The 25169-nt window shown below is 39.9% G+C and overlaps 1 protein-coding gene across 1 annotated transcript in view; it reads right to left on the reverse strand.

Moving 5' to 3' along the window:
- Positions 1-25169, reverse strand: part of LOC121373991 (urea-proton symporter DUR3-like) — an 81432-nt gene that overhangs the window by 48935 nt on the left and 7328 nt on the right. The window lies entirely within an intron of this gene.

Genomic DNA, 25169 nt, shown 5'->3' on the forward strand with positions numbered 1-25169 from the left:
GGGTTTACTTTAACAACGTATTTGCTTTTTGCATGTGTATGGTTATTGGCGATAAGCGAGATCTGTGCACGTACAAAACGCGGAAAACAAACGCATAAAAAATGGTAGATCTCGATCCTGTGGTTATCAGTAGCAACGTTTCCATATGCATAACACGGTTTTGGAAACCGTGCCCGCGCCGCTTAAAAAACTGCATGCACGGAAAAGAACTTTATGCGCATTTCTTTCTAAATTATCTGAATAATGATACATTTTTTAGAGACTCACCAGGATGCATTTCTAAAATTCTCAAAAAGTACTGACAAAATAAAATCTTGTTACGTCCGCTAAACCCTGACAACAAGACACTGTCTTGACCTTCTGCACACACTAGTACAATCATGAACATGCTTGATATACATGTACATGAAATTAAAAATGTTAGTTTCAACCGCAAGTAAAGAACATTGCCTTTAGAGGACCAGGTACATATGCCTTTCACAGAAAAATAACAATACCATAACGTTACGGTTTATTTTTCAAATAGAGCAATGGTAGCAGTATCACTATTAAAAATCAGTTCATCGGACTTTAATCTTTGTCCAATACATGTATTGATATAGAGCAGTTCGTAAACAAATTAAATTAAAATGTGATTTTCTTGTGCTATTCGAATCAAACGATTGGACATTATGTTTTTTGTTTTGTATGCCTGCAATATCTGTATACGTATATTTTGTATTTGTCTCAAACAGAATCATTGGCGAGGTCATGGTGTACTCATGACTGACGTGCTTTAACATTTGAAGCATGTTGGTTGCACATTTGTCAAATTCCTCACACGTATGTCTATATTCGTCAATATTGACAATATTCTGCAGTTCTATGTCTATATTCGTCAGTATTAACAATATTCTGCAGTTCTATGTCTATATTCGTCAGTATTGACAATATTCTCCACTTCTATGTCTATATTCGTCAATATTGACAATATTCTCCACTTCTATGTCTATATTCGTCAATATTGACAATATTCTCCACTTCTATGTCTATATTCGTCAATATTGACAATATTCTCCACTTCTATGTCTATATTCGTTAATATTGACTATATTCTCCACTTCTATGTCTATATTCGTCAATATTGACATTATTCCCCACTTGTATGTCTATATTCGTCCATACTGACTTATTCTTCACGTGTATATCTATATTCGTCATTGTTGACAATTAATTATGACATTTATCAACTGATGACGAATGCACAGACGATAAGTCCCGTTAAAGGTCTGTCTAATTTTATTGATGATAATTATTTGTTAACGTGTCAGCTAACAATAAACTGGATGATATTTTATGAACAAATATTTTGTCACCTAGCCTAGCTTATAAGAGATGCAAGAACACCTAGTACTTAACGGACATTTTCGCAAACGGACACGATAGTTCAAAGCTGCACAAACATTTCAGTCCTGTGGTGTATTCGGGAGGTCAAGCGGTCGCGAAAAATTTGACTGGAATGAATGAATGAATGAATGAATGGATTTTTAACGACACCCCAGCACGAAAAACACATCGGTTATTGGGTGACTGGTACCATCGGATCCTATCATATGACATTCATCTAACGTTAGGCACGAAAACCCAATCTATAATAATCCATCCTATGTGCAGAAATTATTAAAGTTCAACCATAAAACCTGTATGGAACCTAATTTTAAAATTGATAAAAATCGCCATTGGTTAAAATACCATACAGTTATGAATAAAGGGACATAAAGAAAAACGAAAGACATGTTTTATTTAACAACGTATTCAACACATTTTATTTACGGTTATATGGCGTCAGACATATGGTTAAGGACCACACAGATATCGAGAGAGGAAACCCGCTGTCGCCACTTCATGGGCTACTCTTTCCGATTAGCAGCAAGGGATGTTTTATATGCACCATCCCACAGACAGGGTAGTACATACCACGGCCTTTGATATACCAGTCGCGGTGCACTGGCTGGAACTAGAAATAGTGGGGGCAGGCACTACTTTAGACTATTTATCTTTGGATGACATCAAAAGCGTCTTTCTAGCATCTAGAGAACATTGCAATGTTTCAGATGATAATTTTCCAATTTTAAAGGCTATTTTTGTTCTAATAGTATTACAGTAGAAACGTGTATCTTTAAATGAGGACGGGTGGGTAAGTGTAGGAAAAAGTCCAGGCGCCTCCGTTTCAGCGGACTTGCATCACATACATTTTAAACAAAACCATGTTGTAAAATGAGATCTGAAAATGTTGGTGTTAAACCTCATCCCCAATATAACACACCGGACGGTATCGATCAGACGAAACAAGTCATCTCAACTGATTTAGTTAATAGTCATTTGATCAGTTTACGAAGCAGATACTATCTGTCGAATGGTGGCGGTGAAATGTTCTTTTGTCGCAAGACACGTGGTCTCTATTACTGTTAGGTAATACCTCGCAATAAATAGCGGGTCCAAACGGCCCCTAAACGGCTCCAAAACGTGATTGCTTCTTGCGTGAGAAGCTTATTTCCTCGTGAACGAATGAGACGCTCGGGGTTTAATTAATTTTGTTCAGATATTCATAGTCTTCTCGTGGTTCTGTCATGCACGCACAGGTTAACAATCCAAATGGATCCGTACACGGCTGTACCAGCCCGGAATACGAAGTGCGGACACAATCAGAGAGGACATGACACATTTGTCTGGAGACAATTACGGATATTTATTGTCTAACAAAGTAACATGTAGTTATCTCGAGACTCGTGGCGTGTTCAGGAGACCGAGCGCTTGCGAACAAATTGACTGGTACCATTGTCTTCTAGCATATCACATTCATCTCAGGTTAGGCGCAACCCCCCACCACCCAAACAACAACTGTCTCTTGAGCTACTACGATCGCTCGTTTTCCTGAACATTTTCTTGGCCAGCCAAACAGGCTACTCCTACGGCCAAATAAGTTACTTCCACGGCCAAATAAATTACTTCCATTGCTAAATAAGCTACTCCTACGACCAAATAAGCTATTCCTACGGCCAAATAAGTTACTCCTACCTCACAATAAGCTACTCCTACGGCCACATAACTTACTCCCACGGCCAAATAAGCTACTCTCACGGCCAAAAAGGTTACTCCTACGACAAAACAAGCTACTCCTACGGCCAAATAAGTTACTCCTACGACTAAATAAGGTACTCATACGGACAAATAAGTTACTCCTACGACAAAACAAGCTACTCCTACGACAAAATAAGATACTCTTACGGCCAAATAAGTTACTCCTACGACAAAATAAACTACTCCTACGCCAAATAAGTTACTCTTACAGCCAAATAAGCTACTTCCGCGACCAAATAAGCTACTCCTACGGCCAAATAAGTTGCTCCTACGGACAAATAAGTTACTTCCTACGGCCAAATAAGTTACTCCTACGATAAAACAAGCTACTCCTACGGCCAAATAAGCTATTCCTTACCGATAGATATTAAGGGATCTTTTAGATGCAAATTCCCATAAATAGGAGAATTGTGTATTTATAAGTCATGGAGAACTCATTCTAATTTCGTTTAAGATGAAGCAGGACCTGTGTTCATGCTCTCTGGAGTTACCCCCCCCCCCCCCCCCACCTGGGGGGACTCATAACAACGTATGGAGTGTTGTTGGAATACCGCGTCGCGTACACCGGGTCACGGGCGACCGTGACCTTGGTGTACGGCGACCCGGTTCCAACCAAGAAGAGGAGGACGAGGAAGAAGAGGAGAAACCCGCCAGGAACGGTTCAGGGGGGGCCAACCCCGGTGGCTAAACCACCGGCAGCGGCTCCTTCTGCTTCGCCGTTACCTGCAGTTTCAACCGAGAAGAAGGAAGAGAAGCCAGCTTCGACCGGCCCAGCTGCTACTTCGGAGACGGCCCGAGTCCACGAGTCTATTGAAACTAGAACTCCGACTCGACTTAACACTTCGCCACGTCATACTCTGGATAGCATTGATGTGTCACCAATTTTACCGGTGTCACCAAAGGCTATCCCGGACCGCCAAGGAGCTGTTGGAAAGCGCAAGGCAGAAGTGGCGACAGCGGTTACCAAGATCAGAACACCGCCAAAACAACCTCCGCCACCACCTGAAGGTGCAGAGTCCGGCGAATCCATGGACTCCTGGACTCTGCACGGGAAACTTGATCGCCGCTATTCCAGGTGCGTGGTAATCGACGTGCCGGACACCAAACGTCTCTTGGCAGCGCCTCGATGTCGGAACTTTGAGGACATCCCGAACGCTGAAGGCGAATACGAGATGCACCCAGTGACCTTCAAGGATGGGCGGTCAGCTGTGAGTATTACCCACCATCTGGACAACCGCTACAGCCAGGCTCTACTGTTCGCAGAAATGGACAACATTTCGATACATCGCCTGATGAAGAAGGTGTTCAGCAAACAGTATCCTGTGATCACTAGACTGCTAGCGAAGCCGGATATACACCAGCTGATCCCCCATCTGGACACGAGGGTGTAGCTCTCCTCCCCCTAGTCAACCTTTTCCTCCGTGAGTACCAACCTCTTTTATTGGGCTAGTCAGACTTTAAATGTTTTCGATCGAGTTCAAAATTCTTATGTTTATTTTTTTATAAGTAGTCTAACGCATTTTATTTCGGCGCCCGTTCAATTGCTCAAAATCACCTTAAAAACATTTTGGCTGAGCAGTCTTAACTATTTTGGGTCAAATTTTAGAGTCCAGACATGTCTTTGGATGCAGTTACTCTTTGTAGACTTAGGTAAAATACAGGCTTCACCGAGGAATCGAAATTCAGCAAATCAGAGCACGGCTCCCACTCGGTGTACTTCAAGTTTGCGAAGTGTCTACTATTTGGTCCGCGCTCGCGCTGACTTTACTAAATGGCTTTTTTCCAAATTCCGCCCACCTTAAACTTACCCCCCCCCCCCCCCCCCCCTGCTCCGGAGTTAGTCACTGGCGAAGTCAGAGGCTAAATCCGTGGTGGGCGTGCCTGAACCTTCGTGGATAGGGGCACGTAAAACGAAAACGAGTTGCCCATTGCCATGGAGAACTAAATGGGAGGAGATGTAGCCTGGAACCTTCGAGGGTGATCGATCCTACGACCCATTGCACCCCAGGCGAGTGCTCTACTATCTAAAGGGATTATACAGCCGAGATACATGCCCAGGACAGCGTGCTTGAACATTCATTGGTAATAACCACGAAATAAATCATGGCGTAGTCGTTAAGCTATGGGTCTTAAGGTTGGGAGGTATTGGGTTCGCAATTCAATATCGGCTTTAAACCAGTTTTAATGGTTCAGTGGGATGGGGGTGGGGGCGGGAACGCGGGTGAAGGTGGTGGTAATGACATTGCACGGACTTCTCTCTCATTAACCGTTATATGCAAACAGCCCAGACAGCTGGGGTGTATGGCCAGATAGCGTGCTTAAAACTTAATTTCATATAGAGATCGCTAAAACAGACGCAAATCAGGTTTATAAAATAGTTAGGTAGTTTGTAATTAGTATAGGTGTGAAATGGCAAACTGTGTATCAACCTGTAATTCACCTGAATCGCAATAAGTGGTAATAGAATCCCTTCTTAAAGGGACATTCCTGAGTTTGCTGCCATTTTTATAGGGTTATCGACTAACAGAGACTTTTTAACGATTGTAATTACATATCAAATATATGTTTCTGCCTAAAATATTAGTGGCTGTATATTAAACGTGTTTCGGATCGTTCTAATATTTATACTGAGTTAAATTTCATTGTATTTCCTAAAATATTTTTTTTCGTACATACGAAATTATTTGAATACTAATTTCATTTAATCTAAAAACCTACAACACACATTTAGTTAAGGTTATAACAGAGAGAAGCTAAAGTCTGTGATGTTTAAACAGTGAAATACCGTCTAAAATAACTAGAGTTTGTCTCGATAACCATTATTTTCAAGGCGAACGTGCGTTTTCGGAGTTTTGGGTACTGCAAACACACGGATGACCAGAACCACTTCAGGTGTACGAAAAATAATATTCTAAATAAGGAAAAGTAAGGTCTTTACAAGGATGTATAACAAGCTAGTATACACGCTATTTCAGTAGTCAGATTAATTATTATTTTATAAATAGTAGTGCATTGATTTTCCTTCCGTATTTATTATATATTAATTAAACATCTTAAACGTACCAAGCTGGCATTTCCTACAGTAATTGGAATGGTTAAGATACGATTCACTAGAAGAATCTATTATTCAACGGTGGGTCTTATATATAAATACCGTTAGAGAAAAATCTATTTTTTAAAACGCCACACTCGTTTCTGATCTTGTGTAATGCCTAATTATCTAACAAAAGCTTTGTCATTACGTTTGTAGTATAATAAACAGAACAGAACGGCACACGACCTTAATTACACTCATACCGTTCTGCAAGACGACAGACGTAATCAAGAATATAACTGTTTGTACACATAACTGAGTTAATAAAATCACATTCAAAAAAGCTATTTATTATTTAACACCGTATCTAATTAATTAGTACAGAGCTTTGTATATGTAGCGTCAAATGCGTTCAAGAATTTTCCCATCAAATGCGTTAAACAATTTCCCCATCAAATGCGTTCAACAATTTCCCCATTAAATGCGATCAACAATTTCCCCGTCAAATACGTTCAACAATTTCCCCATCAAATGCGTTCAACAATTTCCCCATCAAATCCTAGACCAATGACAGATAAACAATGAATGCTCAAGACACAAATTATGGCAAAAATTAGTCCAAGAATGTTCGCCAAAACACCACAATCTCAGTCCAGCCTCCGTATGTGACCACTCAGACACTGGTGTAGGCAGGTGTGGTGTGAGCCACCTCCCAAACATACCTATTTTTCTCACCAACATGTATAGTTGCCTATCGCCCCGTAATCCATAATGGATGTCCTCCATATAAACTCCTGGCTATGCCAATGCTCTCAGAACAGTCTAAAATGGTCTCATAATGCAGGTCAGGTTTTATAAAATCAGACAATTTGTGGGATGATGAAGATGATTGTTAACAAGTGGCTGCTTTGTTAAGGTGACGGTGACTTGAGTATATACTCGTGAGAATGGGGGATGATGAAGATGATTGTTAACAAGTGGCTGCTTTGTTAAGGTGACGGTGACTTGAGTATATGCTCGTGAGAATGGGGGATGATGAAGATGATTGTTAACAAGTGGCTGCTTTGTTAAGGTGACGGTGACTTGAGTATATGCTCGTGAGAATGGGGGATGATGAAGATGATTGTTAGCAAGTGGCTGCTTTGTTAAGGTGACGGTGACTTGAGTATATACTCGTGAGAATGGGGGATGATGAAGATGATTGTTAACAAGTGGCTGCTTTGTTAAGGTGACGGTGACTTGAGTATATCCTCGTGAGAATGGGGGATGATGAAGATTATTGTTAACAAGTGGCTGCTTTGCTAAGGTGACGGTGACTTGAGTATATACTCGTGAGAATGGGGGATGTGCACCTATAAGGATATGTCGTTAGTAATCACCATTATTTCTTGTTTTATAACAAGATTACAAACATACCCTTCAGCGCTGTAAGAGCTCAAGTCTGGGATTAAAGTTTTGCCCTTTGGTTAGGTTATCATTAGACTAGTTTTTACAACCTGATAGATGCCAAGAGGGTGATACGTTATTGTACTTATAATCTGACTGCGATTCAAGTATGTTGTCCTGGACATCCAATTTACATGAGCTATTGGTCCTGGACAGATGTGAAAAGATTAATGAACGACGAAATTGCTAGCAATTTGTACTCTTGTCGAAAAACAACAAGGGTTCTTTATATGCATTTTGCAACAGCACAACATATACAAGAGCCGAATATTTATGGCCTAAGTAACAATTTTTCGAAGTCTAGCTTTGCACTCACTCTGGTTTGAAAGACTATGTGTCAGAATTATTGCATGTTTGACCTCTAATAGCCGAGGGGTGAGACGTAGCCCAGTGGTAAAGCGCTCGCTTGATGCGCGGTCGGTTTGGGATAGACCCCCGTCAGTTGGCACAATGGGCTATTTCTCGCTCCAGCCAGTGCACCACGACTGGTACATCAAAGGCTGTGGTATGTGCTATCCTGTCTATGGGATGGTGCATATAAAAGATCCCTTGCTGCTAATCGAAAAGAGTAGCCCATATGTCCGACGCCATATAACCGTAAATAAAATGTGTTGAATGCGTCGTTAAATAAACCATTTCCTTCCTTCCTTCTAATAGTCGAACAAACTTTACTCTGGGTTGAGTCGGTACGGAGATACGAACTCTGTACACACCAATATTGCATATTGCATTCGATGACATGTCAACTGCACAATCAAGTGATACAGTTTATTTTGATTTAACGACACCACTACAGCACATTGGTTCCTTAACCATCAGCTATTGGATGTAAACATTTGTAACATGTGGTCATCGAAGGAAACCCGCTACATTTTTTAAAATTAGCAGCAAGAAATCTTTTATGTGAATTTGTCCACCAACAGGGCAGTATATATCACTGCCTTGATATACTAGTCGTGGGGCACTGTGGTTGGGACGGGGAAAACCCAATCAGAGAACGAGGGAGAGGGCTTCGATCCTATGGCGGAAGCACCTCACGCGAAATCTCTACCAACTGACCTAGATACTGCCGTCACTGCGCAATCAAAGTCATTTATATTTAAACATGGTTTATTTATAACACGTTCTATTTAACCATGGTTTATTTATAACACGTCCCATTCCATTCTCCCCAGAGGTTAATTATGCAACACTTGTGTGTTATTCTTTGTATAAAAATAACTGCAATTCATTAAACGTTAAACGTGATATAAGCCCACCTTCTTAATTTACAAGAACCAGCCTCGAAGTTTGCACTTTCCTTCAACTGTAACAAAACCGAATCGACATTATTGCTGCAGTCTGTTGTATTATACCATACATTTGACAAAGTGCTTAAATCAGCTGTTCTGTCATTGTAAAACTGAAACGAGGGAAAGGTGTATCTGTATGAAGATGATGAGTTGTGGTGGGGGAATGGCTAAACAGGCACTTTGGCTCCGACGACCATGTGACTTTAAGATGTGTTTTTTTTTATGTTTGTTGCTTTATTATTGGTTAAAAAACCCGTGTATACTCGAGCAATGACTGATGCTGAGCTTGACGAATACATCCCTAGTGTTTGGAGACTTAACTGGATTCATCACAATGGCATGTCTCTGCGATTCTTCTTGAAAAACATAACCGGCATCGGTGGCGCAGTGGTTAAGCGTCGTGGTTAAGCAATCATACATAGACTGGTAGGCACTGGGTTCGCATCCCGGTACCGGCTCCCACCCAGGATGAGTTTATCGACTCAGTGGGTAGGGTACACCACTAACAACTAACCCACTGTCCTGGACAGTCAGCCCAAATAGCTGAAGTGTGTGCCCAGGACAGCGTGCTTGAACCTGAATTGGATATAAGCACGAAAATAAGTTGAAATGAATGGATATGCACGTGGCTATAAACCTGCCTGGATATGCAACTGACAGTTGACAAATGTGCTGGAAAAAATTCATCACGCCGAAACTGATCTAGGCAAATACGTGCATTAAATAATGCCAATATATACAAAGCCGATGTCCATGTGCGGATGAGATCTAATTTCGTCAACCGCAATCCTAACAAATTGAGCCCGGGAATATTGCGAATAATTCTGACGCATATGACGCCGGCTAATCCTGCCCTGATGTCTTTATGGACTTTGAAGTAGCCGGGCTAAGAAGGATGCATCTCTGTTGATCCTATTAGCTCAATTGTTCGCTCGTTATTCCCACACGTAAGTGACCGCCAAGTGACGTATGGACGGCGGACGATCTTGCGGAATGTTTCACGAAGATGGGCAGGAGAACGACGTCTTCGCTGCCTGACAGAGATAAGAATATCAATAGAAATTTGTTTCTCGGAATATCATCTATTACTGAGTCTTTGTTTAAGAAGGCAATAACTGAAGAGAAATGGTTTATTAAAGTAGGGAATTACAAAAAAGAGAGAAGATAATATACATAGGGGTGTACGTATTATTGACGAAAACAGTGCATCCATATACATAGTACTAATTAAAATTAAAATTAAACGAAATAAAATAAAATAAAATAAAATATATACAATAAAATAAAATAAAATAAAATATTTCTATAACGAAGCCAATATATTTTATGAGAAAGAGAAAGAAAGAAAACAAATATTAAAAGTCGATTGCAGCTGTCCCACTTTGGGACATCGTGTATTAATTATTAGGCAATAGCATTATTTCTATTCTGTGTTAGTTTTATTGTGTATCACAATCTCAAGACGGAAATTTGAAGCTCAGCAAAGACACCATTCCATGTAAAACAGAATAGTAAAATAGTTATTGGCAGTTAAGATGATGACTGTTGAAGAAAATCCTGTCTGTGGAATTGTGAATATAAAATGGAAAAAATGTAGCGGGTTTTCTCTCTAAAGCCATATGTTAGAATTATCAAATGTTAGACATCTGATAGCCGACGGTTAATAAATCATTGTCCTCAAGTGGTGTCGTTAAACAAAAACGAAGAAACAAATGGTTCAAGAAAAGATCTTATGTGGCAGAACATCAAATAGGCTCTTGCATGTCTGCCAAAAAAAAAAAAAAAAAAAAAAAAATACCAATGAGGAAAAATTATTTAATTTTATTCCATTTTATTATTAGAGAGAGTATCTCTTACCATTGCCCTTCACCACAAGTGGCCATAACAACTTTACAGACTTGGACGACCATCGCTGTAGTTTAATGTCATGCACAGATGTATAAGGTCAAAACGCAATGTAATGCCTCAGACAGTAGTCGAGGAGGAACCATATGGTAAAATGGTGCTTGAATGTTTACCATAAAACTTTCTGAAAGCTGTAATGACCCCTTGGACGCTAAAACTCTGATGCAGTAAATTCTGGGCTGGGATTGCACGGCGGAGTTTCAAATCAATGTGTAATAAACCTACTCTAAAAATATTCCAGAAGCTGCCACATGTAACACATGCTTGAATAAAAGGTATATTACACTAAATAACAGGGACACTGACAATTGAAAAGTTGAAGTCATGGATTTTATCGTTGAATGCTGTATAGAGATCACTATTTATTTAAATTTCTATGCAAAGATCAAGGTTTGAAACCAGTGTAATAATGTCAGTGGTTTCGGGTCGATTAGATCAATATCGGATAATCTTTTATTCTACATTTTAAAGAATCTGACTTAAACAAGATTTGCCAAACAGGTACATGTACATAAAGAATTGTAAACAAAATATTCAATTGTCAACTTACTATGTTAGCAAAACCGACAGACTGAAATGTTTACCATTGACTTCACTGTTGTTAACATATAGGGAAGGAAATGCATAAATGTTTAACGACATTTCAGCATATATTTGAACTACGGCTAATTAAGTTTCTAAAACAAGCTTATTCAAAACGTTTACGAAAGAGAGGAAACCTGCTACTGCTACGTGGGCTATCCCTGAATACAAAGTAGCACGATATCTTTGAAATGACTTAACCATAGACAGGACAGTACGTAGCACGGTCTTTGATGTACCAGCCATGAGACACTGGTCGGAACGGGGGGAAAACTCCAGTCCATAGAGAGCGATCAATTTTGCCACCCATCCCACTTCAGGCGAGCGCTATTTAAGACTGAGAAAAAGTGTGTAAAATGCAAGAGTTTGTAAATCGATACTCTCATGTACAACCGATATACTAGGACCCTGTAACTAGCATATTAACGTGATACAAAGTTTGTCAAAGATCGTTCTGTTTAACGACACAACTAGATCACATTGATTTAATAGTCATCGGCTACTGGGTTTCAAATATTTCTTTAGTCGAGGGACATTAGATGAAACGGGAAACCCCATCAGAGAATGGGTCTACCTGGGAGGGGGGGGGGGGGGTCTATCTTACGACTCAAGCTCAACTGGCGAGCACTGTATCCCTATCGACTAGCTGCAATGTGTCTTTCACCTTCACGTTTCCACAAAGAGGACAACATGTACCATTACTATATTAGTTGTGGGGCACTGGTTAAAATGTAAAAAAAAATCCACTGATTCTGATCGACCCTACGACCCGTCACGCTTTACACGAGCATCCATGAATGAACTGCATCTCTCCCCATTCCATCATCATTAACAATATCCCAGCGTATGCCATTAAACAACAATTTCTCTTCTTTTCTTTTACTTCGTCGTCTGAATATGCAAAATATTAATCATATCTATTGCGATAAATCAAAATCCTATTAGATCTTTATGGTGCTATTATTCAAAGCAATATGCCAACGATACGTGCGCTAATTTTACCAATCCTATTCTGATGCCATTGATTCTGAATAAATTGGTCCGATACTAAACGGAATCGGACGTTGACGGCGTGATATTAACGCGGAGAATCACCAGCTCATCGCACTCAGAACCACTTACAGCTAAAGTCCTTTGTCAAATTAAAACGACAAAACCGTTAGCATATCACAACTCGTATCCTTGTACGAGACTTGGTCTAAGGGATATGCAGTGGAAAATGTACGAGGAAGTGTGGATTCATGAAAAGTAATTCAAAAGTGCCGTAAGGGCGAGTTAATTATTTTTTCATGAATCCATACTCTCCGAGTCCATTCTCCAACATAATTCATTATTCATTACATTGTCTAACGTGACTGCTAAATTAACCAATATTTTATTATTATTGAAAAAAAGAAGGTTAAAATGGCAAGAAATATTTACAAAACTAATCAACCAAAACGACGGGATCCTTTCGGATCTGACCTGAACGATTTGGCTAGTAAATTCTTAGTACGGCAGTGGAAGGCTAGCAATACGCGTCATACACGTGCTAGGGGCGGGGTGTAGCCCAGTGATACAGCGCTCGCTCGATGCGCGGTCGGAGTGAGATCGATCCCCGTCGGTGGCCCCATTGCGCTATTTCTCGTTCCAGCCAGTGCACCACGACTAGTATATCAAAGGCCGCGGTATGTACTACCCTGTCTGTGGGATGGTGCATATAAGAGATCCCTGCTGCTAATCGAAAAGAGTAGCCCATGAAGTGGCGACAGCGGGTTTCCTCTCTTAATATCTGTATGGTCCTTAACCATATGTCTGACGCCATATAACCGTAAATAAAATGTGTTGAGTGCGTCGTTAAATAAAACATTTCTTTTTTTGCTACACGTGCTAATCGTGTAATCTATGATTTCTTATTTAGTATCGAATAATCTTCGTGTCGAAATTACAATGTCAAATACTTACATCCGATTAAAAATGTACAAAACAAAAACAAAAAACAAACAAATTACCCCCAACCCCCTAACCCCCCTCAAACAAAAACAACAAACAACAACGGGGAATAGGTACAGAATACGTGTATAAAAGCTACAACCGTCATAGGTTTGTGTGTGTATCCATGTTTAATTTGGCACACCTCCCAGCTACGAGCATATGAGCTGTCTATCCCAGACAATGGGTTAATGATCTCCAAGTTTGTGTGAGAGAGAACTCAGTGTGGTTGCCGTATACCTCCACAATGACCTATTACAATGCACTCGTAGTAGGATAGGAACCCAGTACCTGGTCATAGGGTTTTAACGTGCACATTCAGAACAATCTGATGTAGCACAGGTCGGCTTCTCCGTCCACGACGTAGCCCAGTGGTAAAGCGCTCGCTCGATGCGCGGTCGGTCTGGGATTGATCCCCGTCGGTGGGCCCATTGGGCTATTTCTCGTCCCAGCCAGTGCCCCACAACTGGTACACCAAAGACCGTGGCATGTACTACCCTGTCTGTGGGATGGTGCATATAAAAGATCCCTTGCTGCTAATCGAAAAAAGTAGCCCAGGAAGTGGCGACAGCGGGTTCCTCTCTCAATATCTGTGTGGTCCTTAACCATATGTCTGACGCCATATAACCGTAAATAAAATGTGTTGAGTGCGTCGTTAAATAAAACATTTCTTTTTTCTTTCCGTCCAGGACAGGACCCCCCCCCCCCCCCCCCCCCCAGTACCTACCAGGATACACGCCATGCATTGGATGGTTTAACCTCTCTGCACCGAGGTCGATACATTGTTTTGTTCAGTGAACAAGGACATAGAGCCCTATGATAGCGACTCCTACATGTATTTAGCTCGATATGTAGAACCTCACAATTATGACATAAACAGAAATAAGTATACAAACACGTGTGTTGTATGGAAGTTATGAAACTGATGTCAAAGAAATATAAATGAAGTCGGTGTTAGTAGTTAATTTACATTTCATATTTCTGTACCAACAAATCTTAATTGTATTATTTAAGAATACAATTAACCTCATTCCTTCTTCCCCCCAAAAGACCCATCAAACCCCCTCACCGAATGATCCACCAATTATTACTACTTAATAACTATTTTTACTCAAATAACAGGAATATTATTTCCACCTATCCTGTTAGGACTTCCTTTTAACTTTAACTACCTTGCCGAAAGGCAGTGGAACATTTCATTAACACAAATTGCTGTTCCACGTGATATTGGTGGTGCAAATCACATCTCTGAATGAGGTCAGTGGATAAATATGGTGACGATATAATTCAGGACATCATCTGAGGCTCAGAACTGAGGCTCGTAAACCAGTTCAATGATGAAACTAATCAATGTGGAGTCTTTCAGAATTAGTCTTCACATTAATTCCCTGAAGCTATCACCTATAAAATGTGTAGTCTAAAAAACCTAAATGAACTTTTTTTTTTTATGACGTCTCTCTGCAGCACCTTTGATTATAATATACAGAAAAAAAACCCTCGTAAAGTACATAATATTATACGCATTAGACATACCTGCACGAGCACAACCACACACACGCATTCACGCACGCATTCACGCACGCGCGAGCACACACAGTTATATAATGGAGAATGTATGAGGAGGTGTAGAGTCCCGTGGGTGCGAGTTAATTATTTTTCATAAATCTACACTTCCGATTGCATTCTCTAATTTAATCCATTATTCATTAAAACAAATTACGTGACTCCTAAATTAACTTGTATTTGATCTTTTTAAATGAAAATATTGGTTAAAATGACATTTTTTGTTTGAAAACTAATAACCAAAAATGGCAGGATCCTTTCAGACCTAACCTGAACGAATCGGTCAAGAAAACCTTAATAGTGGATAGCTGGCATTAAGTGTGATGCACGTACTAGAAGTATAATATCTGATTTCCGATTTAGTTTCCGACAATCTTCGTTGTGTTCCGCCAGAACACATTACTACATGTATCACTAGTATCAAGTTCATAAGGCTTAAATTACATGTTCATTTGATGATGCAGATGCTTGGCCTCGTGGGCTAAAGCGTTGTACTTGTTCACAATGTACAAGTCTGTTAATAGTGGGTTCGAATCCCTGACCTGGACGCATAAGAAGTTCAAACTGTATCGTTTCGCAGGTGTTGATTCTTGAAAAATAGACTGTACCTAGAAAAATAATGTGACGTCACAGTTATGCAATACAGATACACACAGGCGAGTATATACACACGGTGAGTGAGTGGGGTTGGAGACTGATGCAATTAAGTAACCAGTAATAACTATAAGATCGCCATCACAATTAAACTACAATCGCTTTACCACTACCACAAAAAACCCCACCACCATCGCTATGACAATCACCAACGTTTTCAATAATAAACTACTACCAACACTGTGGCCATCATCACTACGACCATCATATGTCAATCACTCTATGGATATCTCAACCACGACCATCATCATCAATGCACCAACACCACAAACATCACTACCACCACCAACATTATCTCGTGACCACTACAATAACTACCATATCAGCGCAATCAACTCCAATCACCACCAGCATAATCACCATCACCGTCAACATCATGGCCAGTACAGACATAAACAAGAAAGAAAGAAAGAGCACCACCGTCATCATTTATTGAGGTCGTTAGGGATTATTTACCAACACAATGTCATGCAGGTTGTACGTATAAGCTCGTTTATACATTAATACACTCAGATTCGGATATGGAGTTTAAACATAAAATCACTTAATGTGAAATCTTCATTCTATTTGACGTTAGGGTCAAGTTTGAGCCATAGTTTACAGTTCTCCTAAAGGAGTGGCGGTCCCCTTAAGGACGAGCACCTGACAGTGGATCATGGAAATAAACACAACTTTGGCTAACATCCTTTCGACGTTGCCTTATGCAGAGATAGGATTTTGATCAGGGAATACGGTTGTGTCGTTCAGATTAGATATGCTCAAAATCGTATAAGCATCGATGCAGGAGAGGGGCGGGACGTAGCCCAGTGGTAAAGTGTCCGCTTGATGCGCGGTCGGTTTGGGATCGATCCCCGTCGGTGAGCCCATTGGACTATTTCTCGTTCCAGCCAGTGCACTACGACTGGTATATCAAAGGCCGTGATATGTGCTATCCTGTATGTGGGATGGTGTATATAAAAGATCCCTTGCTACTAATGAACAAATGTAGCGGTTTTTTTCTCTATGACTGTGTCAAAACATTACCATATGTTTGACATCCAATAGCCGATGATTACTAAATCAATGTGCTCTTGTGGTGTTGTTAAACAAAAACAAACGATGCAGGAGAATTTATTTAATACCTTGTTTGTTTTTGTGTTTTTGTGTTTTTTACCTCTGCTTGATTTTCAGCAAGTAAATAGACTATCCAGAATCAAGACTACCACCTAAACATCCTTCTCTGCCGACCCTGACATCACTTATTCATCATAGACTGTTACCAAACTCTTGCGAAACATCAAACGTAAATGATTGAAATATCCTCTAGGGCCCCTTTGTGTTATTCAAGCAAGACAGAACTAACAAGAGAGTTCAGAATCGACCAGGCAGACGTTTACCGTCTTCTGTGCACCCAATTTCTAATTTTTTGTTCTTCTGTTAATTGTTTTTAGCAAATAACTATAAATTAGACTATAAAAACCCAGTTTTAAAAGGTAATATTTTGTTGTGCGTTTTTGTTTTGTCCATTTAGTATAAATTATAAAGCAAAAAGTTGTTGCCCTCCAAAAATTGTCGTCAGTTTGGATATATTTAATACTGTAAACCGCATTAATAATGCGACGTTTTTTTAATTTTTGTTTGTTTGGTATTTTAATAAGTTTTTTGCTTGTTTGCATGTTTGTTATTGTTCTTGCGAATACGCACCTAAAGGCCTCTACACACTATACGCGAATTCGCGAGCGAATGAAAAATATAGAACAAACACAAACTATACTGTGAATGCACACTGCACGCGTATGAATGGAGAGCGAACGAATACTTAGGCGAGCGAATTTAAAAAATAGAATCAAGTGCGAGTGCGAATAATTTTTACATGCTCATATACCACTAGAGTTTCGAGCATGTCCGTCCCGGCGCCTGTCTCTGGATAGCCAGTGACTTGCTCTGGGACAGAAAAAATAATAATTAAGTGGACAATTTTGAAATTTACATCCAAAAGTGGGCCTTTAAAATTTTGATGCGCATCTCCAATTAATATAATTAATAAAGAAAATTCTACTCATTAAATTTGGTCGCTAGATTAGATCGGGCGGTCAAAAAGAAAATAGATAGATAGATAACTAGTTTAACGTGTTCGTATACCACCAGGGCCCCGAATCAATCCTATTTTTTTCGTACGCGTTGACAATTTGCCTGCAACGTCATTTCCTGTTCCCGGTCAAGAAACACGTGGTTAAAAAAAATGGCACCGTCAACTAAAGAAAATAAAAAGAAAGAACTGATAACAGTCATCCAAGAACATCCAGTGCTTTATGATAAAAGCAGCTGCAACTACAACTCCACAACTGGTGTTACAAAGGCCGTGATATGTACTATCCTGTCTATGGGATGGTACATATAAAAGACCCCTTTCGTTAAATAAAACAGCTCTTTCTTTCTTTTACAACATGGGGATAGACAATTTTAAGTTATTGTCTGTTTTTACTATTTATGAAACTAATAAATGCATACAATACCTCAAAGTTATTGCTAATCGTTGTTCAGCAGAAACGGCTTCACGAAACAGCGAGTATTGTCACTGACAACTGAAAATTCGCACGAATTTTTTGTTTTACTCCCGAGCAGTGTGCATGTACTTGTCGCTAACGTCAACGCGAAATTCGCGCCAACAATCGCTCGCTTACAGTGCACTTTAGGGCATGTTCGCGAAGTGTAACTTTCGCGAATTTACTGATAGTATCCGCAAGAAAAATAATGCGCGCCTATAAATTTCGCGACTTGATGTTGGGCGCGAACAACGCACAATTTTTACAAGAATGGAGGATGTAAATTACACCAAGTTGAAATAGAATTACACGAATTTAGTAGCCAGATAAAACAACACGTTATGATTAGTCCTGCAACATGTCCCACCAAAACGAACGCACAGCAGAGACAGGTTCAAGTGGACGAGCGCTCGTGGTCACATACTAGACGAATGACACCAGTCAAATTGTTCGCGAACGCTCGCCCTTCTGAACACGACAACAGCAAGATGATATTTGGAATAATGCAACGTTTAGGTTGCATTGTACCAAAGAAGAAAGTTCCGTGTCCAAGTTGGAGGTGAACAGTGAACAGCTGCGGCTCTGATTGGTAGTAATATGTGACATTGATTATTAGTGCAAATACTATTATCCATTGCCAATAAATAAATAAATAACTACACTTTTTTGTTATACAGGTATTATGTAGTATACACAACAGGATGAAACCCTTGCTGCTAATCGAAAAGAATAGCCCATGAAGTGGCGACAGCGGGTTTCCTCTCTCAAAATCTGTGTGGTACTTAACCATATGTCCGACGCCATATAACCGTAAATAAAATGTGTTGAGCGCGTCGTTAAATAAAACATTTCCTTCCTTCTTCCCACTAGCCGATGTATTTTGTGTGATGGGGTGTCGTTCATTCATTCATTCATTGGTCCAGGACGGAGAGGTGTAAGTGTGTGTTGATACGCTGCTTATATCAGTTTTATTAATACACGTTAACATTATCGACAAAATTAACTGATTTGGTACATTGGAACCTTTAACGGTAGGGTCAACTCACACAAGAGCCTTATGTGTTGAAAAGATGCATACCCGGACCACCAACACATACTAATACTTTAGCAAATGAAAAACGCGTAATTTTAGAGTTAATAAAAAACCATGATTATTCCTGCTAACGGGGGCAGCCATTTTGTTTCATTTTTGTGACGTCCGGTGGAATAGCTTGGGGCGAAGTGACGTCAGCTCCTGACCATCTCCTGTATGTACAGTGTAAACAAAAGCAGTAATTTTCGACAAGGCGCTTCTCTTCGATCAACCTGCCTTGTAAAACAGCATAAATGACCTAATAATATAATAAACTATTTAACTAAATATATTTCAAGTTGCATTAACGGAACAAAATGGGGTTATAGTATTGTTCTCTGTTAAATAATCCAAAGGCAAAATGTACACTATTAGGCCTATTGATATGCTACGTTGGAGCAAAAACGACAACCCACGATACCCAAGTGATAATTTTCTTTTCTTTGAGACTACGTAATTGGTCAGTTCTGTGGTTTTAGATGGAAAAGTCTACTTAATCAATAGTTTTACAGAACTATTTACAGTAATAAACCATGTCCATTACAATTTTAGGGGCGACGGGTAATATTCCACAATACCGGTATGTATTTTTGTGTCTAGACAGCGACAATTAATTGGCTCGTCTGGTTACCAATCAAATACACACCTGCCAATCAGGAATCACAGGAATCATAGACCAATTAACTAAGAAAACACTCCGTGTATCATTTCAGTACGTAGGTTAATGCATGGGCAAAACATTGTTAATTATTTCGACTTGTTGTGTAGCCACTTTGACAATGGTATTTTATTTTGTATTAAAAAATAATATATATAGTGCTGGATATACTTATTGCTGGCTTACTGGGATGTGTATTATTACAGAACATTATCATCCCGCAAAAAACAGGTAGATTGTGTTTCTTTAGTTCTAAGGCTCATTCCTGACATTACGCGTTAAGTATTACGTAACCACCAGCTCGCCAGAGGGCGTACTAACTGAGATGGTACAAAATGGCTGCGCCCGTTATATATAATAGCCGTCTCATTTAACCGTTTTATTAATTAACTATATGATTATACGTGTTGATATTAAGCAATAATGTGTATTATATATAGTTTAATATGCATACCAGGTCAAATGCCTTAATTGCCCTCTCCTTTAATGCCTGGTTCCAGTCTACAATATTTGTGTTGTGCTTTTGCCCCAGTTACGTTACGCACCATCAAAAGAAAGTCACTATGCATTATAGAGCTAAGTTTGTAAACTATGGGGCAAAACTAAGGCAGGATGGCACAGTTGTAATATGATTTCATCCCATGCTCCTGTGTTGACAATTTAACACGGAGCTAGTGGGAACGTTGGTACAAGCTAGCTGATTACTCAGCGTGACATTTTCACACCGAATGAGTTCCGTGACCTTTGGCGACAAAGTAATTAATCTGGGAAAGTTTACTACAATTATGCCATTGCTGAACATAATTGTAAATAAACGCGCGTCGGTGTATTAAAAACGCCCTAATTTGATCTCGCCACCATTGTTATGTTAGTGTGTATGTAAATGTCTAGTTTTACTTGTTTGTTTGTTTTCTAATATCCAAATATAGGCTTACGAAATAAATGGCATGACCTCGGATGTAATTTCACATTGCATTCTTTAGGGAAGGAAAATGATATTTGTTTAGTGATACCTTGGAACATTTAATCTATGACTATTTGGTGTCTAACTTACGACTATTTTCACATTTGGGGGGGGGGGGGGAGGGAGAGAGAGAGAGAGAGAGAGAGAGAGAGAGAGAGAGAGAGAGAGAGAGAGAGAGAGAGAGAGAGAGAGAGTGCTGCCGTCACAATGTCATATGCTACTCATAACGATGAAGCAACAAGGGATCATGAAAAACAATCTGTACTACAGCCTTTGATGTTTCACTCGTAAGGCACTGATTGGGATGGGGGGAAAAACCCGAACATTCATTTGATAGCCGAACTGATTAAGAACCGTTGATTTCTCGATATACATATGGATACGTAAAAGCATAAAGTTGAATACGTATGAACCCAAGTAAGTTCAACATGTCAACTTTTCTTAACTTCATTCATAGGCGAACTGGTAATGATAGTTATTGTTTACGACAAAACAGACAAATATACGTTTACACGTGAATTCGTTACCTGCGTTAGATAGACAAGAGAACCAGTGAACTTTCATTCATTCATTCATTCATTCATTCATTCATTCATTACCTGAATTAGTCAGAAACCCCTAACCAGTCGTTTATTCGTTACCTAAGTTAATCAGACACGCTAACCAGTTGAATGTCGAAATTCAAGGGAACAAGGGAACCAGTGAAATTTCGTTCATTCAATACTTGAGTTAGACAAGGGATTCAATGGAATTTCGTTCATTCATTACCCGAGATAGACAGACAAAAGAACCAGTGGATTTTCGTACATTCATTATCCGAGTTAGAAAGACGAGGGAACCAGGGAACTTTCGTTCGTTCATTACCCGAGTTAGACAGACAAGGGGATCAGTGAAATTTCGTTCATTCAATACTTGAGTTAGACAGACAAGGGAAACAGTGAAATATCGTTCATTCATTACCCGAGAAAGACAGACAAAAGAACCACTGGATTTTCGTACATTCATTATCCGAGTTAGACAGACACGGGAACCAGTGAACTTTCGAGATAGACAGACAAAAGAACCAGTGGATTTTCGTACATTCATTATCCGAGTTAGAAAGACGAGGGAACCAGTGAACTTTCATTCGTTCATTACCCGAGTTAGACAGACAAGGGGATCAGTGAAATTTCGTTCATTCAATACTTGAGTTAGACAGACAAGGGAACCAGTGAAATATCGTTCATTCATTACCCGATATAGACAGACAAAAGAACCAGTGGATTTTCGTACATTCATTATCCGAGTTAGACAGACAAGGGAACCGGTGAACTTTCATTCGTTCATTACCAGAGTTAGACAGACACGGGAACCAGTGGAATTTCGTTCAGTCATTACCTAAATTACACAGACACACTGCACGTGAATTACACAGACAAGTGAACCAGTGCCACCAATACACACAACCACAGCCCTGCTATCTCCTTCCTCATCAGCGGTTCACCGTACAACCTATATTTATCGCCAGCACTAGGTTAAGAGCATACAAGACCTTGCCATCTGGGAAAGCTTATCATAAATAGTAACTCCCTCGATACATGATCATATACCAGATAAGACACGTAACTATCCCGACCATTAACTAAACTGCCGTGTTCGCTAGCACTTACAGAAATTGTGGCTTTCCACAGTCTCTGACTGACAAATTAGTAACACCTCTGTGACGATGTATTACTTCCACCGCCACGAATAACACGGTCGTCACACACTCCGAGCACAATCTTTTATATATATATTTAGCAAATTTTGTAGACGTACTAGTGAAAGCTAGTTCAATATTAGCGCAGTTGTCATGTACAGTCTGGGACAGTATTTAGCTAATTTTATTAATTTCTTTTCATTTCATTTTCAACTTACGTTCGTGCTTATATCCAGTTAAGATTCAAGCACGCTGTCCTGGACACACACCTCAGCTATCTGGGCTGTCTGTCCAGGACAGTGGGTTAGTTGTTAATTGTTAGTGGTTAGTGAGAGAGAAGAGGGTGTAGTGGCCTTACACCTACCCATTGAGTCGTTAAAACTCGCTCTGGGTGGATGCCGGTACCGAGCTGCGAACCCTGTATCTACCAGCCATATGTTCCATGGCTTAACCACGACACCACCGAGGCCGGGTATATTAATTTCCGTAAACCTTTTATACAGACTTTATTAGTTTAAACATACATAAACAAGCTACAGTTTTAATGTGATCATTATAGTTCTCATATAAAGTGACATAGTTAACGTGGTCATCACAGGTTCCATGAAAAATCAGCCGTAACGTGATCGTCATAGTGTCCATGTCAAGTCAGAGCCAAGTTCTGTCAAGAGACACCCTTAAAGGTCCTTCTCTCTTAAAATAACTTGAGCAATATTTCTAAAATAATAAGTTCCTTGCCTGAAATATTACTCTATGTACATCCGTGTGTGGGTTCAGACATCTCTTTGTTTACGAAGGCTATAGAAACGTGCTCAGCGTTTGTATTCGGGGCGCTGTAAAACTGGCAGTCCTCCAATAAACGGAAGAAGGAAGGAACACATTTATTTACGGTTATATGGCGTCTGACATATGGTTAAGGACCACACAGATATTGAGGTAGGAAATCCACTGTCGCCACTTTATGGGCTACTCTTTTCGATTAGCAGCAAGGGATCTTTTAGCATCCCATAGACAGGATAGCACATACCACGGCCTTAGATATACCAGTCGTGGTGCACTGGCTGGAGCGAAAAATCCAATAGACGGAATACCGGCTTCGGTGATATAGTGGTTAAACCATAGAACATAATGCTGGTAGGTACTGGGTTCACATTCCGGTTCTGGTTCCCAACTGGAGCGAGTTTAACGATCAATGGGTAGGTTTAAGGTCACTACACCGACTTCTCTCTCTCTCTCTCTCTCTCTCTAACTACTAATAACTAAACCACTAACCAGTCCAGTCCAAATAGCTGAGGTGTGTGTCCAGGACAGCGTGCTTGAACCTTAATTGGATATAAGCTCGAAAATAAGTATAAATAAACGGAGTTAGAACAATATGTTGTGGTCAAGATCAGCTCAATGTAGACAACACCTCATAGAGAGTCATGGCTTCGTACCTTTAGGGTTTTGTCGTAACTTCTATTGGCATCAGCCTTGGGCAGAGATGCGGTATTGTTTATTATAATGGGCATGTGTGTTACACTCGTTTAAAATTTTACATTGGTTTGGTGTATTACTGGTAAGTAGAAAAATGTTTGTTTTATTTAACGACACCACTAAAGCACATTGACTTATTAATCATCGGCTATTGGACGTCAAACATTTTGTAATTTACCACGGCCTTTAATAAACCAGTCATGGTGCACTGGCTGGAACGAGAAACAGCCTAATGGGCCCACCGACCGCGCATCGATCCCAAACCGACTGCGCTGCGTCCCACCCGTACTGGTGAATAGATGAACGCACATTACCGAATACTAATATTTTTTTCGGAAATAAGAATTTCCTTTTGAAGGGCGAAACAGCTCTAATGTTGTCGTCACACTTTCCGTGCATCCTCTTATGCAGGCTTCAACTAATTCTACAACTCTTTAACTGTCTGGGTAGTGTCTCGTACAAAGCTTATGGGCCACGTCTTTCTGTAACAACTAGGGCCGGACGTAGCTCAGTGGCAAAGTGCTCGCTTGATGCGGGGTCGGTCTAAGATCGATCATGGTCAGTCTAGGATCGATCCCCGTCGGTGGGCCAATTGGGCTATTTCTTGTTCCAGCCAGTGCACCACGACTGGTATATCAAAGGCCGTCGTATGTGTTATTCTGTAAGTGGGATGGTGCATATAAAAGATCCCTTACTACTAATGGAACAATGTAGCGGGTTTCCTCTCTAAGACTATATGTCAAAATTACCAAAAGCCGATAATTAATAAATCAATATGCTCTAGTAGTGTCGTTGAATAAAACAAATGAACTCAGCAACCAGCATGTACGTGGCGACAAGTGTTTTTCTCTCTATCAATCTTGAACAACTGTGGAAAAGACTACAAATGTTTACACATGATAGGTGCTTAGTGAATAATGGGCTGGAGTGTTGCAATACAAACATTACTTTCCAGTCTTTATATTCGTCCCCTCCCCCATGTGGTACCGACCGACCCAATTGGTCGACACACACAAATACTACGACCAATAACGTGCTTCATAAACAGAAAAAAAATTCCAACAACAAAAATATTTAAGTACATTTAAAACCTAATATACGAGATACAAAAATTATAATAATTCAAAACTCTTCTTATATTTTTATAGCTTACTTAGTAACAAAATTGACAGCTCAAAAGAATCCTATACAAAAATCTCCAATAGACAATCAACAGAACACAAACGATA

This window comes from Gigantopelta aegis, chromosome 6 (assembly GCF_016097555.1).
Source record: "Gigantopelta aegis isolate Gae_Host chromosome 6, Gae_host_genome, whole genome shotgun sequence".
NCBI classification, from domain to species: Eukaryota; Metazoa; Mollusca; class Gastropoda; order Neomphalida; family Peltospiridae; genus Gigantopelta; species Gigantopelta aegis.